We start from the raw sequence: 14,606 nt of genomic DNA, 5'->3' as shown, positions 1-14,606 counted from the left end.
CACCCTATTGTGGGTACCCTGTGAGATATTTGGAAACAAGGGGGGGACATGAAGGGGGTTACCACGTGGCCCTCCCCATTGGGACAACTATGAGTACCGGGGGTAAGGGACATGATACCGAACCCGGAAAGATTTCAGAAATGGTATGATGAGGCCAGACTGGAAAGGATAGGCCAACTCTGGAAGGGGGAAAACTTTATCACCATAACGGTTCTGGAGGAGGAACTGGGTATAGGTAGGCTCTCGGTGTTCACCTACTTACAGCTGAAAGGGGCCCTTACAGGGGCGCACTTGAAAGAAAAGATACAAAGGGGGCTCACGCCTTTCAAATTGATTCTGGAAAAAGGACGCGTATGAAGGGGCTGATCTCATCTATCTATGGGGCCTTGGTTGGGAGGAGCAAGGGAACCACTGAGAAGCTGAGAGGCCGATGCGCACGCAACTTTGGGAATTATATTGAAACGGACCTATGGGATAGATTATGCGGGGGCGGAGCACAGACATGAGATGGCACTATGACCCAGTTAGAATCTCCAGAATGTTCCCCAACACGAGTCCCAAGTGTTGGAAGGGGTATGCAAGGGATGGAGCTTATTGGCACATGTGGTAGGACTGTCCAAGGGTTCAGGTCTTTTGGGATGAGGTCTTAGGCTGGATAAAGGACCTAGATGGAGCGGCCCGGGCGAAGTTGCCCCTTTTGGTTTTGTTTGGGTTAGAAGAGGAGGAGGGGGAATATAAGACACTCCCCAAAATGGCTACATCTCAGCTTTTAGCAGTGAGGGCCTGCACAGCGACCAGATTGAAGCCTGAGACCCCCCATGCAAGCGTGAGTGGCTCAATGTGGCTATGAACCTGTATGGGATGGAAATAATGTCGGGCTACATGGTACGGGAGGCCCTCTCAAGATCGAATGGGGCGAATTCATTGAGAAGAACAAGTTACTTCTTACGTTGTAACGTTCTTTTGATGGGATGTTCCTCCGACATATTCCTTATCTTTGATAATACGTTTCCAGCTTGCTGGCCTCGGAAATTTTTTCTGTAGAGGGCGCTGCACGTTGACGTCCGCCGAGTCAATGTCCCTCGACGGCCACCGTATTGGCGGCGACGTCACCATGCCCATAAATAGCCACGCGCGGCATCCGTTGCTCAGTTCCGTTTTTGTAGCATAAGAAAAGTCATGCCTGAATTGGTTATTGACCTTGAAGGAGCATAAGCTGCAACCACAAGGGAAGTATTACTGTGGGGATGGATGGGAGGGGCGATAAGGAATACATCGGAGGAACATCCTATCGAAAGAAAGTTACAAGGTAAGAAGTAACTTGTTCTTCGAAGGGATTGTGTCCTCCGACGTATTCCTTATCTTTGATAGACTCCCATAGCAGTGGCATGAAATTGGAGGTGGGAGTAAGAATGTCATGTATCCCTTTAGGGATGGACCGAATGTAATACGGCTTTGCCAAATCTGGTCTCTTGACTAGTGGAGGAATCCAGGTTGTAAAATGTTGTGAATGTATGTGCGGACGACCATGTGGCAGCCGCACATATGTCTCTGACCGGTACTCCTCTTTGGAGGGCCGAAGAGGCTGCGATACCCCTGGTTGAATGAGTCCTAAGATTTTGGGGTAGCTCTTTCCCTGCAAGTTTGTAACATTCCAGAATGGCCAAAATAATCCACCTGGAAATGGTTTTTTTGTTATGGGTAATCCCAACTTGTGACCTGAGTATCCTACAAACAGCTGGTCTGCTTGCCTGATCCTAGCCATTCTGCTGATGTAAAAGCTTAGAGCTCGCCTTGGGTCCAGCCTATGTAGTCTTTCTTCCTCTTTCCCCGGGTGGGGAGGAGGGTAGAACGAAGGTAAGGTAATTTTCTGAGTAATATGAAATTCAGAAACCACCTTTGGGAGGAAATTAGGCTTCACCTGTAGGACAACTTTGACCTTGTGGAAATTTGTATGTGGGGGTTTACAGGAGAGAGCTTGTAGCTCGCTCACCCTCCTAGCAGATGTTAGTGCTACCAATAGAACAGTTTTAAGCGTGAGAAATCTCAGCGATGTTGGGTGTCCTGACCCACGTTTGGACTATTATGCTGCAACATTTGGTGCTGTGGGCTTAGAAAATCCAAGATGGCCGAAAAAGCCCACATTGCGCCAGAATCCAGGAAAACCGTGCAGTTAGGGTGCACACCAAAATGTTCCCCTGACCTGCCACCCACCAGTGCGAGCATGATGGGCCAGTAGTGCCATGAGTGAAATGTGTGCCAAAGCAAAAACAGCAGTGCCGGTTGGCTCAAAAAGTGCTTTGAAATCACCTTTGTTTCTCTGAAATGCAAGTTAAAAATGCTTATTTTAAACATTACAAGATATTCAAAAATCTCACTGAACACCAGCAGACATTTGGCAGAATGTATTCTTGTGTGCATACAAAATCTGGAAAGATGAAGAGCCCAAAACAATGTTTATAACAAAACTGGCTGAGCTGTGGATGTCAGCAGCTGAAGTGAAATTGGACTGAAAGACACTAAAATCTAAATGTTTAAAATAAATGAGTGACCTACTGTTGAGTGTCACATAGTTTGCAACTGTTAAATGTCATATTTTGAACTTAGAATCAGCGTTCTAGCTGCATGTGTAAAAATTGTAAGTTTGATTTGGATGAAGAAAAACTGGGAACAAAAGTGACATTTAGCTGAAGCCTGGCTTAAAGAGAGTGAATTCTGCCCGGCAACTACCCCCGACAGGAGTTGAAACTTGCTCAGCCACTCTTCCCAGGCCTGGCTGCATTCTGCTGCCCCCACCAAAAGGAGATGACACCTCTCTGATTGGATTAGGGTAGGAGAAGCTGGGGACTGCAGGAAACTGAACAATAAGCCTTCCTTGGCTCAGGCAAATGTTAAAATAGGGGGGGTCGTAAATGGCTTCCTCTTGAGAGAAACGGGGAGGGGCAGTGCCTCTGTGAGCAACTTCAGTTGGAGGAAGTGGACAAACCAGAAATTCCACCATGTGCTTTGGGAAACCACACCCCTCTGGGCAAGAGCATAGTTTTAAAAAGATGGATAATTCATAGTATGGACTTGTCAAAATTATATAATTAATATAATTATTTTTGTGATTTTTCTGTGCACATTTTAAGAGGTGTTAGAACTCTGTACCATGTTCTGAGGCAAAACCCCATGAATTATGGAGATTGCAGACACGAGGATCACACTAGAAAAATGAAAATTTACTGGAATATGTGTAGAAAGGCGGTGTACATCTATGTCATTTTTGGTAAAAATCCAATATTGGTAAACCAACCAAAAAGCGCAAAATGTTGTCATTTCTTAATCCAAGCTCTTAGAAACATCAGAGTTGGAACAGAAACTACCTTATGTGATATATGATGTGTATATGTAATGTCAACCACTTGTTTATCTGGGAAATGTGTTTAGTTGTGAAAATGATTTTCTAAGGTAAAAGCAAAGGGGAGTGTTCTTTCTGTATGCCATAAAGATGACACCTGATGACTCCCTGCTCCCTTCTCAAATCAGGTCAACGAGAAATCCTTTACCTATCAAATCGTGAGTGGGTTGGGCATAGAAAGATAGCCTTCACACCCACTTCCCAAAAGACATAAAAAGAGCCACTGGAAGCCTGACAGGGACATTCATTTTCCAACCTTCAACTGAATTCCTGCGCAGCACTCTGACGGAGAACTCCAGAATCTAGAACTCCAGAGATCCAGAACCTCACTCCAGAACTTAAAGCAGAGAGGCCTGGACCACCAGCTAAATCATTTTTCAGCAGGCCTTCAGAATCCAGCAATCCAACCAAACTATTCTACAGCCGGGCGAGCTGTTGGATTCTTGCCAAGAACTTTTGCCAGAACCGGTAGTAGACCTAGAAAGCCGTGCTGTATCCAGAGAGACCAGACCAGATCGCTGTGAGCAGAACCAGAGATCCAGACCAGCAGAGCAGAGCTGACCCAGATAGCTGTGACTTCAGAACCAACCGCCTGGAGTCCAGTTCCAACCTGACCAGACCCTGACAGCCTATTTCAAATTCATAGTGTGAGTACTCAGCCAAAACTGTGCAAAACCAATCTCTTAGCTTAAAATAATCTGATTCAAAACATTTGAACCTGTCCAGAACTGCATCATAGGAATCGTGTGTCCCTTCTCCGATTTTAAACCTGTAAAAGTGTCATTTTGCAATTTTGAATCATTGTTTCATTTCGAATCATTATTTCATTTCTGAAAATCTACCTTCACGAAATCGTCCGTATCTCTTGAACCGTTTATGCTAGAAGCGAGATTTAACCCAGAACCGACTTTCTATTTATTATTCGTAATCGCGCTCGACGCACTCAGAAAAAGAGCTGCGATTTGCGATTTGGCTCAAATTTCTTCACTTGTCAAAATAGCAGCTTCTTGCTTTCCTTTGCTGAAATTCGTTTGCAACCTGACAATCATTCATAGAGCATTGCTAAAGTGATCCTGAACTAATTTAAAGTAGCTATCACCCACCCTGAATCTCTTATTGGGAATTAAAAACCATTTTTAGCATATTTTACTTCATCGCCACCACATTTAAAAGGACTTTGCCTGTGTTTTAAAATCATCCCTGTGATCTAAGCTTGCTAGGGGGGAACTGAACTACATTTGATTGTGTTCCTGAGAACTGTGTGCTCTCCCTTCCATCTTCTATTGCATAGGGGGGGAGTGAATTGCCACCAGCGGAAAAGTGAACATATTATCTCTTGTGAAACCCTACCAGTTATTTCTGTACTGCATTTTTTCCATCATTGTTTTTCCTTGAAACCATAAAAGCATTCTCACTTACCTTTTCCTCCCTATACTAACTCCTAAGTAATACAATAAGTGTGCTAGTGTAAGATTATCCATTGTTGATCAACATCATATTCTTAAGTGTGATATCAAATATTAATTTATTATAAAAGTGTGATATATATCTATTGTTTAATTTTTCAAATAAACCTTTTTAATTCGCAAAACAAACCTACTTCTTGGCTCAGTGGGGTCAGGGGGATTCTAAGAGAGGGGCGTTATACAAGGGTTCATCATCCAGATTATAACTTGTCATAAAAATATATAAATAAGGGCTTCCCTTGAGCAATCCCAGACAAGCCACTGACTTAGTGGGAATGCTTGATTGGAGTCATTAACAGATTGGGGGTTTGTAGCCGGGGATTCTGGATTAGATCTATCACTTGTGCAGATTAATACAGTGTGCTAACTGACAGGATATATAAATTCTGTTGGATCACCACGCCGTGTTACACTGTAAAAACACCCCTCAAAAAGGAACGCTCTCAAGAAACAGTCTGTTTTGCAAAATAAAATACAAACTTCTGTAAGTCAGGAAGGAAATCAACTTCCAGAATGACTACACTGGTAGACATCAAAATAGCCAGAGAGCACTTCTTACATAAGCTATTTGTGAGAGGTGAGTGGGCTCATCCGGACCAGGCGGTTTGGTTGCAGGCAATCGCACCCCAGATCACTGAAACAGGGTCAGATACATGGAGAGATCAGGGTCCCTTACATGTGGCCCTGAGTGAACTATATATGGACCCTAAGGCCAAGGATGAGCACAACAAGATTGCCAGGGTAGCGGCATATTTATATTTACATATGGGAGCCATACAGGACAAATGTGCTGAAGGCCAAGATCTGGCAAATAGGCAACTGATGGCATTAGAGAAGGCCCAATCTGACCTGGTCTCTTCTGAGCAGAGGCTGCAGAGGAGACAGGAGTCAGAAAATGATAGTAGGCAGTATATTATTAAAATAAAGGAGGATATGGATATCCTGCAACAGGAAAAGGCTGACCAGGATACCAGATTTCTGGCCTTGCAGAAGGAGTACCAAGAAGGTTTGGACTCCCTACTGCAGAGCCAGAAAAAGCTGGAGCAACAACTAGACTTTAACAGGGCATGCACAGAGCAGGTAGCCAGCCTGCAAATCCGACTAGACAGAGAGAAAGAGGAAAGCAATAAATTGATTTTGAAAGACCTGGATACCCAGGCAGAGTTTGATCAAGAACGTCAGAAAGCTGGTGCCTTTCAAAGGCAGAGGGATGACCTGGCGGCACAGATGCAGGCTCTTAGTCAGGAAAGGGACACCTTAGGCCAGGAAGTCTGCCAATTAAAAGAAAAAATTGAAGGAAATCACCTGGCCCTTCAGGGGCTGGGTGACCTCCAAAAAGAGCATCAGAACTTGTTAGAGCACACCAGGAGGGTGGAAGATGCTCTAGCAAGAAAGGAGCAGGCCAGTAGGGATGGACCCAGGAGGTAACCCTCCTGCAGCAAAGACTGGCCCAGTATTCCAGGACCAACCAGGAAGCGCAGAGAGAAAATGAGGCTCTCTGTCAGCACAATGATAGGCTCCAGCAACTGGTAGCCATGCAGGAGAGACTGATAGAGTCTAGTAAGGCCTTAACTGAGGACCTGAAAGCACAGGCTCTTGCATTGCAACTTGGAGCAGACAGAGGAAGTTCGCTGGGAAAGGGAAACACCTGAGCATAACCTCAGGAGCCCTAGTACCAGAGGCCTTCATCTCTCTCATTCCTTGGACTCTGTCACTCCCATGTCCCCTGGCGCACATGAGCACAGGGCCACAGGGAGGGCAGATTACTATCCAGCCAAAAGTATGGGGTTCATAGGCCAGTACCTCCCAGGAATGGATGGGCGGGCATCTGGGTATGGGCACCTAAGCACAGTGCAATTTAGTGGGGAACCCCAGGAGAGTAGGCCCACTAAGGGCATCCTGAAAACCTCTGCCCAGTTAGGTCAGTGGGGGGGTACCCATCAAATCCTGGCAGCAAGGAGGGATCTGAAGACTCCTCTGAGCGGCCCAGGACACAGGAGACTAGGTCCCCACATTCTGCCAGCCATTCCCAGGCTTGCAGAATCCGGGAGAGCCTGGAATATCAGACGGGCACCTCTGGGAGCAGTGCTTCTGAGTCAGAGGATGAATGGACCAGGGTTACCCGAACCAAAAAGGCCAATAAGGCAAAAAGGGCCTTGCTTAAGGACCCCTTAAAGCAGATCAAGGTAATAAGGAGTGTCATCACGCCTTACCACAAGAACGCCAAGTATTCTGTTTGGGAACACCTGGAGCTTTATGAGCAAATGATGGAGACTTTCCATTTGAAGGACAGCAGTAGCTGCACCCAGTACGTCAAATGGACATTCTCCCCAGAATACTCCAGTTTCTTTGCGGGGCTGGAGGACCAAAATCATTCAAGATGGTCCACCTATAGGGCGGCCATCTTGAAACATTTTTCTGTTCATAGAAATCCTCAAGAGGCCCACAAGGCAGCCTACAATTTGCAATGTGGGGAGGATCAGGCCCCACAAGAATTTGTGCAGGAGTTAAAGCATGCTTTTGCACAGACTACAAAAAGGGTGCGCACGGACAGTAAAGAATTTGTTAATACGTTTTTCCATGCCTTACCCAAATACATAATGACCCAGCTCGTGAGAGACTTCCACGAGAAAATATCTTTAGACTGGGTCATTGTGCAAGCCACCCGCATCTAAGAGGTGCAGAAACCGGTGGAAAATAAGAATGAGCCCAAAAACCCCAAAACCAACAGCACCCCTGCTGATGCCAAGGTGGCAGAGGTAAAGGTTGCCTCCATTTTAGATTTGGAGATCGGGGGCCTAAAGACCTGCCTACACCGAACCATTCACAGCCCAGAAGGCCCTCGGGCCAGTCACAGACAGGAGGTTAAGGAGGTAATCCCACAAATGGGGTCCCTCGCTCCCCTGACTATGTAAGTCCCCGCTACAAGGCAAACAGACCCATCCTGGGTTACGTGTGGACTCCTCCAGCCCAAGGGGGGATCCAGCCAAGCACCTGACCCAGGGAACTTCCCTCCTAACTTCCCACAGGGGGGCAGAAATTCACCAAATCCTGGGCAGAACTTGTTCCCCAGGTATCCACCCAACTTCCAGCCCCAAAATCATCCATCCTTCTTTCCCCAATTCCCTGAGCCCAGACAACCGAATCCGGGAGAGGGGAGGCCAAGGGTGGAGGGGTACCCAAATCTTCCCAACCCAGGGTATTACCAGAGAAGGGATAGCTACCCTTCCCGGGATCAGCCCAGGGGAGAAAACAGAACCCCGTATCAGCCTGAGCGGGTTTCCCAAATTGAGCGCCAGGTCCAAAATATGCCCCGGGATGTGGGTCACATACTGAGGGCTCAACAGAACCCTCAGATGAGCATGCCACCACAGAATGCCCCAAACTCTGGGCCTGGTGCTCCAGAACAATGACGGGGGCAGCACCCCGATAACCCACCGGTTTCCCAGGGAGGAGGCACAAGTGGAAAGGGGGTGTAAAGCCTTGGAGGAAGCTTCCTTCCCCGCTTGTAAACAGCCCCTGGAAACCCAGGAACCGGAAACAAAATCTCCTACCCCTGGAAGTCTGCCACCCAAGGAGCAGAGAAGAGGTAGGAGAAACAAAGGACCCAAACAGACCCATTTTGTGGAGGAGGTACAAGTCTTCCAATTTGAGGGAGAGGGATCCTCAGAGGATCCTGGGAACAGGATCTGCGCCTTCAGAGATGGGGGAACTCCTCCCAAGGAAAAATGGGTCCCAAGGGATTCCAATCCTGACTGGGTAGATGTGGGGATTGAGCTGTCGCCGCCCATCATTCTATCCCAGAACCAACAATACCAAAATCCCATGGGTCAAACCCATCCTGATGACTGCCTCCAAAAAGGGGGGGCGGCCCAGAACCGGAACCAGGGGAACCCAAAACCATTTCCAGTTGCCAACTTTTTCTTTCAGATTCCCAAGGCTCTCCACAGAATTCTGACCAAATTTCTTTTCTCTCAATGTCCAAAACCAGAAAGTTAGCCACCAGTTGTCCAAAAATGTGCATTATCTGTGTCCCCTTGAGGAGAAGGAGGGAAGATATTATGCCCCGGTACAAGTACAGGGGCATGGTACAATGTTGGCACTGGTGGACATTGGATCCCAAGCTACCCTTCTGTCCAGAAGGGCCTTTGATGAACTAAATGCAGGAAGGAGGGAGAACTACCGTATTCCTCTCACCTCTCTTCCTGGACAACTCCAGAACTTTGACGGGGAGGAAATTCCCATTGAGGGGACTGCAGATTTGGACATCAAAATTGGGCGACACAAGGTGAAACACCCGGTCATAGTAGTGACTCCAGAGGGCGCCCCTTGTTTACTAGGGAATGACCTCCTGAGAAGGTTGTCACCCCTAATAGATTGTGTAAACAAGGTCCTCTGGACCCAGACTAGCCGACCAATAAAATTAAAACAGAGCGTCAACCATGTTAGTTTAAACGGCACCTGCCACATGGTTGAACAAAAATCTGACCAAGTAGAATTTCACTTCCAGAACAACCACATTCCAGATGTGACAGTAATAGCAGTAGAACAACAGACTGGTGATGGGGGGTCCTCTCTATTTCTAAAAATCAACCTTCCTTCTAGTTTAAGTTGGTATTCGACACTGGAAGGAAATACTCTGAAATTCTTTACTAATCCACAATCAGACATTCCCACTCCGATAGTCCATAAAGATGTGAAATCAGCTCAGAGCCTGGCTGATATTCAGCAAATTGGAGAGCAGCTGTTCATCCCTGTTCAGTTAAATGATGGGAAGGACTCTGTTCTCGCCCGAGTGTGTGTGAACAACGGTAAGAGCTTCATCAGCGAAGCCATGTTCCGCCAACTCCCAAAAGATCCAGCCATTCCCACATTTAAACTGATAGACAAATGGGAAATGGACCTGGAAGCACCCAATTCCAAACATCTCCTGCCAAGCAGGTGTATGCTCAAAATCTCCATTGGCAACAAGAGCATAGTCCATAATTGTTGGGTCGTGCGAGACGTCACTGCCGCCTTTTACTTAGTCAGTGACATTCTCAATCGCTTTGCCATTAGTTTGGACCTAATAAACTTCAAAGCTTGGTCCCGATTAGCGGATAATCCCATGGGCTTTGATGATCCAGAAAAAGCATTTAGGTCAGCTCAATTGCTACCTTATGCAGTTGAAATTCAGGTTAAAGAGGAAGTCACCATCCCAGAAAGGACCCGACAATTCTCCCTGGGAGTGAAAGTTAAAAGAGGACACAAATTGAAAAACCCTGATGCTTATATTCATCTAAATGCTTCTCTCCAACAGCAAGGGTTGGGGGTAAACCCAACACCATTAGTCAACATAGAACATGACACCATTCCAATAGAGGTGGATAACAGCGACTTACAGAGTATTACTCTAGCCGCAGGCACCATTATTGGAATGGCGGTTGATGACCGACATTTCTCCATTGATTTAGGAAATGAACTGTTAGGACCAATCCCCAAGGACTGTGTTGACAGTGACAGTGATGACAATACAACACCAGACAGGATCTTTACCCGGCATGGGGGGAACTTCCTGGTGTACACTTCTTGCCCTTATGGTAAGGAAGATGTGACGTGCGACTTCAGAGGGGATGAGGTAATTTTCCAGGTCCATGAGGGCTGCCTTTCCCACCTGAGGCCTTCAGTCCAAATTAGCACTCTGTCCAGGGACTTCTCCACCCAGCTGGAGGAGGACGCTGAGATAGCAAAACCAGAAGTCTTTCCAGGCTTCAGGCAGATGGTGGAAGAGAGAGTCAACCTAGCTGATGCCTGCATGACTCTGGAACAGAAGCAAAAGTTGAAACAAGTTTTCTTGGATTTCCAAGATCTCTTTGCGGTAGACTCATATGACTGTGGTCGCACCGACATCCACACGACAACAATTCCCACGGACCCTGGCATGACTCCAGTGTTTGTGAAGCAATATCGTTTGCCTCTCGCATCCATGGAGTCCCTTACTGAAATAATTAAGAACCTTGGGTCCCGGGGGATAATCCGTCCAGTACACAGCACCTTCAATAATCCGGTGCTGGGAATACTGAAGCCAAGCGGCCAGTGGAGACTCTGCGCCGACCTTAGGGAGCTCAACAAACGGGTCCATACTTCCCGATGGCCTCTTCCCTACATTGACCAAGGGCTGGCCCAGATTCAGGGGTCACAGCTATTCACTGCAATAGACCTGACCAATGGATACTGGACCGTGCCTGTCAGTAGGGAGGACCAATACAAACTGGCTTTTACCTTTGGGGGCCAGCAGTACACATGGATCCAAACTCCCTTCGTATACCTTAACTCCGGCAATTAATTCAACATTTTCCTACATAAGGCCATGCCCGACCTGGGTGCGAGGGGTAACCTGGCTTATGTAGATGATGTCCTCATCAAAAGTTCATCTGTGGAAGAACACATAGCCGAGATCCGTTATGTTCTGACACAGTTGAGGGCCGCCGGAGCAAAACTTTCCTTTCAGAAAGCACAGTGGTGTAGAACCCGTGTTAATTTCTTGGGGCATGAGATTACTCCTCAGGGTCTCTGTCCCCAAGAAAAGAAAGTGGAAGCACTTCAGAAACTGAAGGATCCCACAACTCTGCGGGAACTAAGGAGCCTCCTTGGACTGACTAATTACAGCAGAAAGTTCATTGAGGGCTACGCAGAGATCACTAGACCGCTGATTCATCTTTTGAAGGGGGGGGTCAAGTGGGAATGGGGTCCAGAACAATCCGAGGCAGTAAGACAACTCAAAAGAAGCCTCTAACAAGCACCTTGCCTAGCTTACCCTGTCAGAAACAAGGAGTTCTTCCTGGAGACAGGGTTCTCTAATACGTGCTTGACGGCAGTATTATATCAAAAGCATGACAAGGTCAATAAAGTAATCTCCTAAGCGAGCAAAACTTTATCCTCTGTGGAAGAAAAATTCAACGATTGTGAGAAGGCACTCCTGGCAACGGTGTGGGCATTGAAGAATTACCGACCGTTCATCCAGGGGGAACACATCATAGTGGAGACTCCACACCAGCCTCTGCAATACCTCCAAAGTGACAGAATCCGGGCCAAAATGTGAGTAATTCCCTAATTACTTCCTGGATTCTGTCAATGCAAGGCTTTCCTGTGGAGGTCAGATATGGCCAAAACAAGAAAGCCCCCTCGTACAAGGTCTGGCTGACTTGCATGATTGTGCCAGATAAAACTGTCTCGAGGACAAAAGTCTAAAAACCAAGAACATCCCAGCGCGTGGATCAAAACATCCTTTGCACCCGACTCCCCCTCGACTCGAAATCAAAGCGCAGCCGGGTGGGGGGGCTTGTTGGGTGTCCTGACCCATGTTTGGACTATTATGCTGCAACATTTGGTGCTGTGGGCTTAGAAAATCCAAGATGACCGAAAAAGCGCACATTGCACCAGAATCCAGGAAAACCGCGCAGTTTTGGCGCACACCAAAATGTTCCCCTGACCTGCCACCCACCAGTGCGAGCGTGATGGGCCAGGAGTGCCATGAGTGAAATGTGTGCCAAAGGAAAAACAGCAGTGCCGGTTGGCTCAAAAAGAGCTTTGAAATCACCTTTGTTTCTCTGAAATGCAAGCTAAAAATGCCTATTTTAAACATTGCAAGATATTCAAAAATCTCACTGAACACCAGCAGACATTTGGCAGAATGTATTCTTGTGTGCATACAAAATCTGGAAAGATGAAGAGCCCAAAACAATGTTTATAACAAAACTGGCTGAGCTGTGGATGTCAGCAGCTGAAGTGAAATTGGACTGAAAGACACTAAAATCTAAATGTTTAATATAAATGAGTGACCTACTGTTGAGTGTCACATAGTTTGCAACTGTTAAATGTCATAGTTTTGAACTTAGAATCAGCATTCTAGCTGCATGTGTAAAAATTGTAAATTTGATTTGGATGAAGAAAAACTGGGAACAAAAGTGACATTTAGCGAAAGCCTGGCTTAAAGAGAGTGAATTCTGACCGGCAACTACCCCTGACAGGAGTTGAAACTTGCTCAGCCACTCTTCCCAGGCCTGGCTGCATTCTGCTGTCCCACCAAAAGGAGATGACACCTCCCTGATTGGATTAGGGGAGGAGCAGCTGGGGACTGCAGGAATCTGAACAATGAGCCTTCCTTGGCTCAGGCAAATGTTAAATTAGGGGGGGGTCGTAAATGGCTTCCTCTTGAGAGAAACGGGGAGGGGCAGTGCCTCTGTGAGCAACTTGAGTTGGAGGAAGTGGGCAAACCAGAAATTCCACCATGTGCTTTGGGAAACCACACCCCTCTGGGCCAGAGCATAATTTTAAAAAGATGGACAATTCATAGCACGGACTTGTCAAAATTATATAATTATTATAATTATTCTTGTGATTTTTCTGTGCACATTTTAAGAGGTGTTAGAACTCTGTACCATGTTCTGAGGCAAAACCCCATGAATTATGGAGATTGCAGACACCGGGTTCACGCTAGAAAAATGAAAATTTACTGGAATATGTGTAGAAAGGCGGTGTACATCTGTGTCATTTTTGGTAAAAATCCAATATTGGTAAACCAACCAAAAAGCGCAAAATGTTGTCATTTCTTAATCCAAGCTCTTAGAAACATCAGAGCTGGAACATAAACTACCTTATGTGATATATGATGTGTATATGTAATATCAACCACTTGTGTATCTGGTAAATGTGTTTAGTTATGAAAATGATTTTCTAAGGTAAAAGCAAAGGGGAGTGTTCTTTCTGTGTGCCATAAAGATGACACCTGATGACTCACTGCTCCCTTCTCAAATCAGGTCAAAGAGAAATCCTTGACCTATCAAATCGTGAGTGGGTTGGGCATAGAAGATAGCCTTCACACCCACTTCCCAAAAGACATAAAAAGAGCCACTGGAAGCCAGACAGGGACATTCATTTTCCAACCTTAAACTGAATTTCTGCGCAGCACTCTGACAGAGAACTCCAGAATCCAGAACTCCAGAGATCCAGAACTTCACTCCAGAACTTAAAGCAGAGAGGCCTGACCACCAGCTAAATCCTTTTTCAGCAGGCCTTCAGAATCCAGCAATCCAACCAAACTATTCTACAGCCGGGCGAGCTGTTGGATTCTTGCCAAGAACTTTTGCCAGAACCGGTAGCAGACCCAGAAAGCAGTGCTGTATCCAGAGAGACCAGACCAGATCACTCTGAGCAGAACCAGAGATCCAGACCAGCAGAGCAGAGCTGACCCAGATAGCTGTGACTTCAGAACCAACCGCCTGGAGTCCAGTCCCAACCTGACCAGACCTTGACGGCCTATTTCAAATTCATAGTGTGAGTACTCAGCCAGAACTGTGCAAAACCAATCTCTTAGCTTAAAATAATCTGATTCAAAACATTTGAACCTGTCCAGAACTGCATCATAGGAATCATGTGTCCCTTCTCTGATTTTAAACCTGTAAAAGTGTCATTTTGCCATTTTGAATCATTATTTCATTTCTGAAAATCTACCTTCACGAAATCGTCCGTATCTCTTGAAACGTTTGTGCTAGAAGCGAGATTTAACTTTCATTTTAAAGCTAAGATTGTAGGCTTTCTATTCATTGTACTTGGAAAAAGTGCCGCGATTTGCGATTTGGCTCAAATTTCTTCAATTGTCAAAATAGCAGCTTCTTGCTTTCCTTTGCTGAAATTCGTTTGCAACCTGACAATCATTCATAGAGCATTGCTAAAGTGATCCTGAACTAATTTAAAGTAGC

The sequence above is a fragment of the Ambystoma mexicanum genome, chromosome 1p, assembly GCF_040938575.1.
Source record: "Ambystoma mexicanum isolate Mex_15411 chromosome 1p, UKY_AmexF1_1, whole genome shotgun sequence".
NCBI lineage: Eukaryota > Metazoa > Chordata > Amphibia > Caudata > Ambystomatidae > Ambystoma > Ambystoma mexicanum.
Note: the sequence above shows the minus strand (reverse complement) of the source record.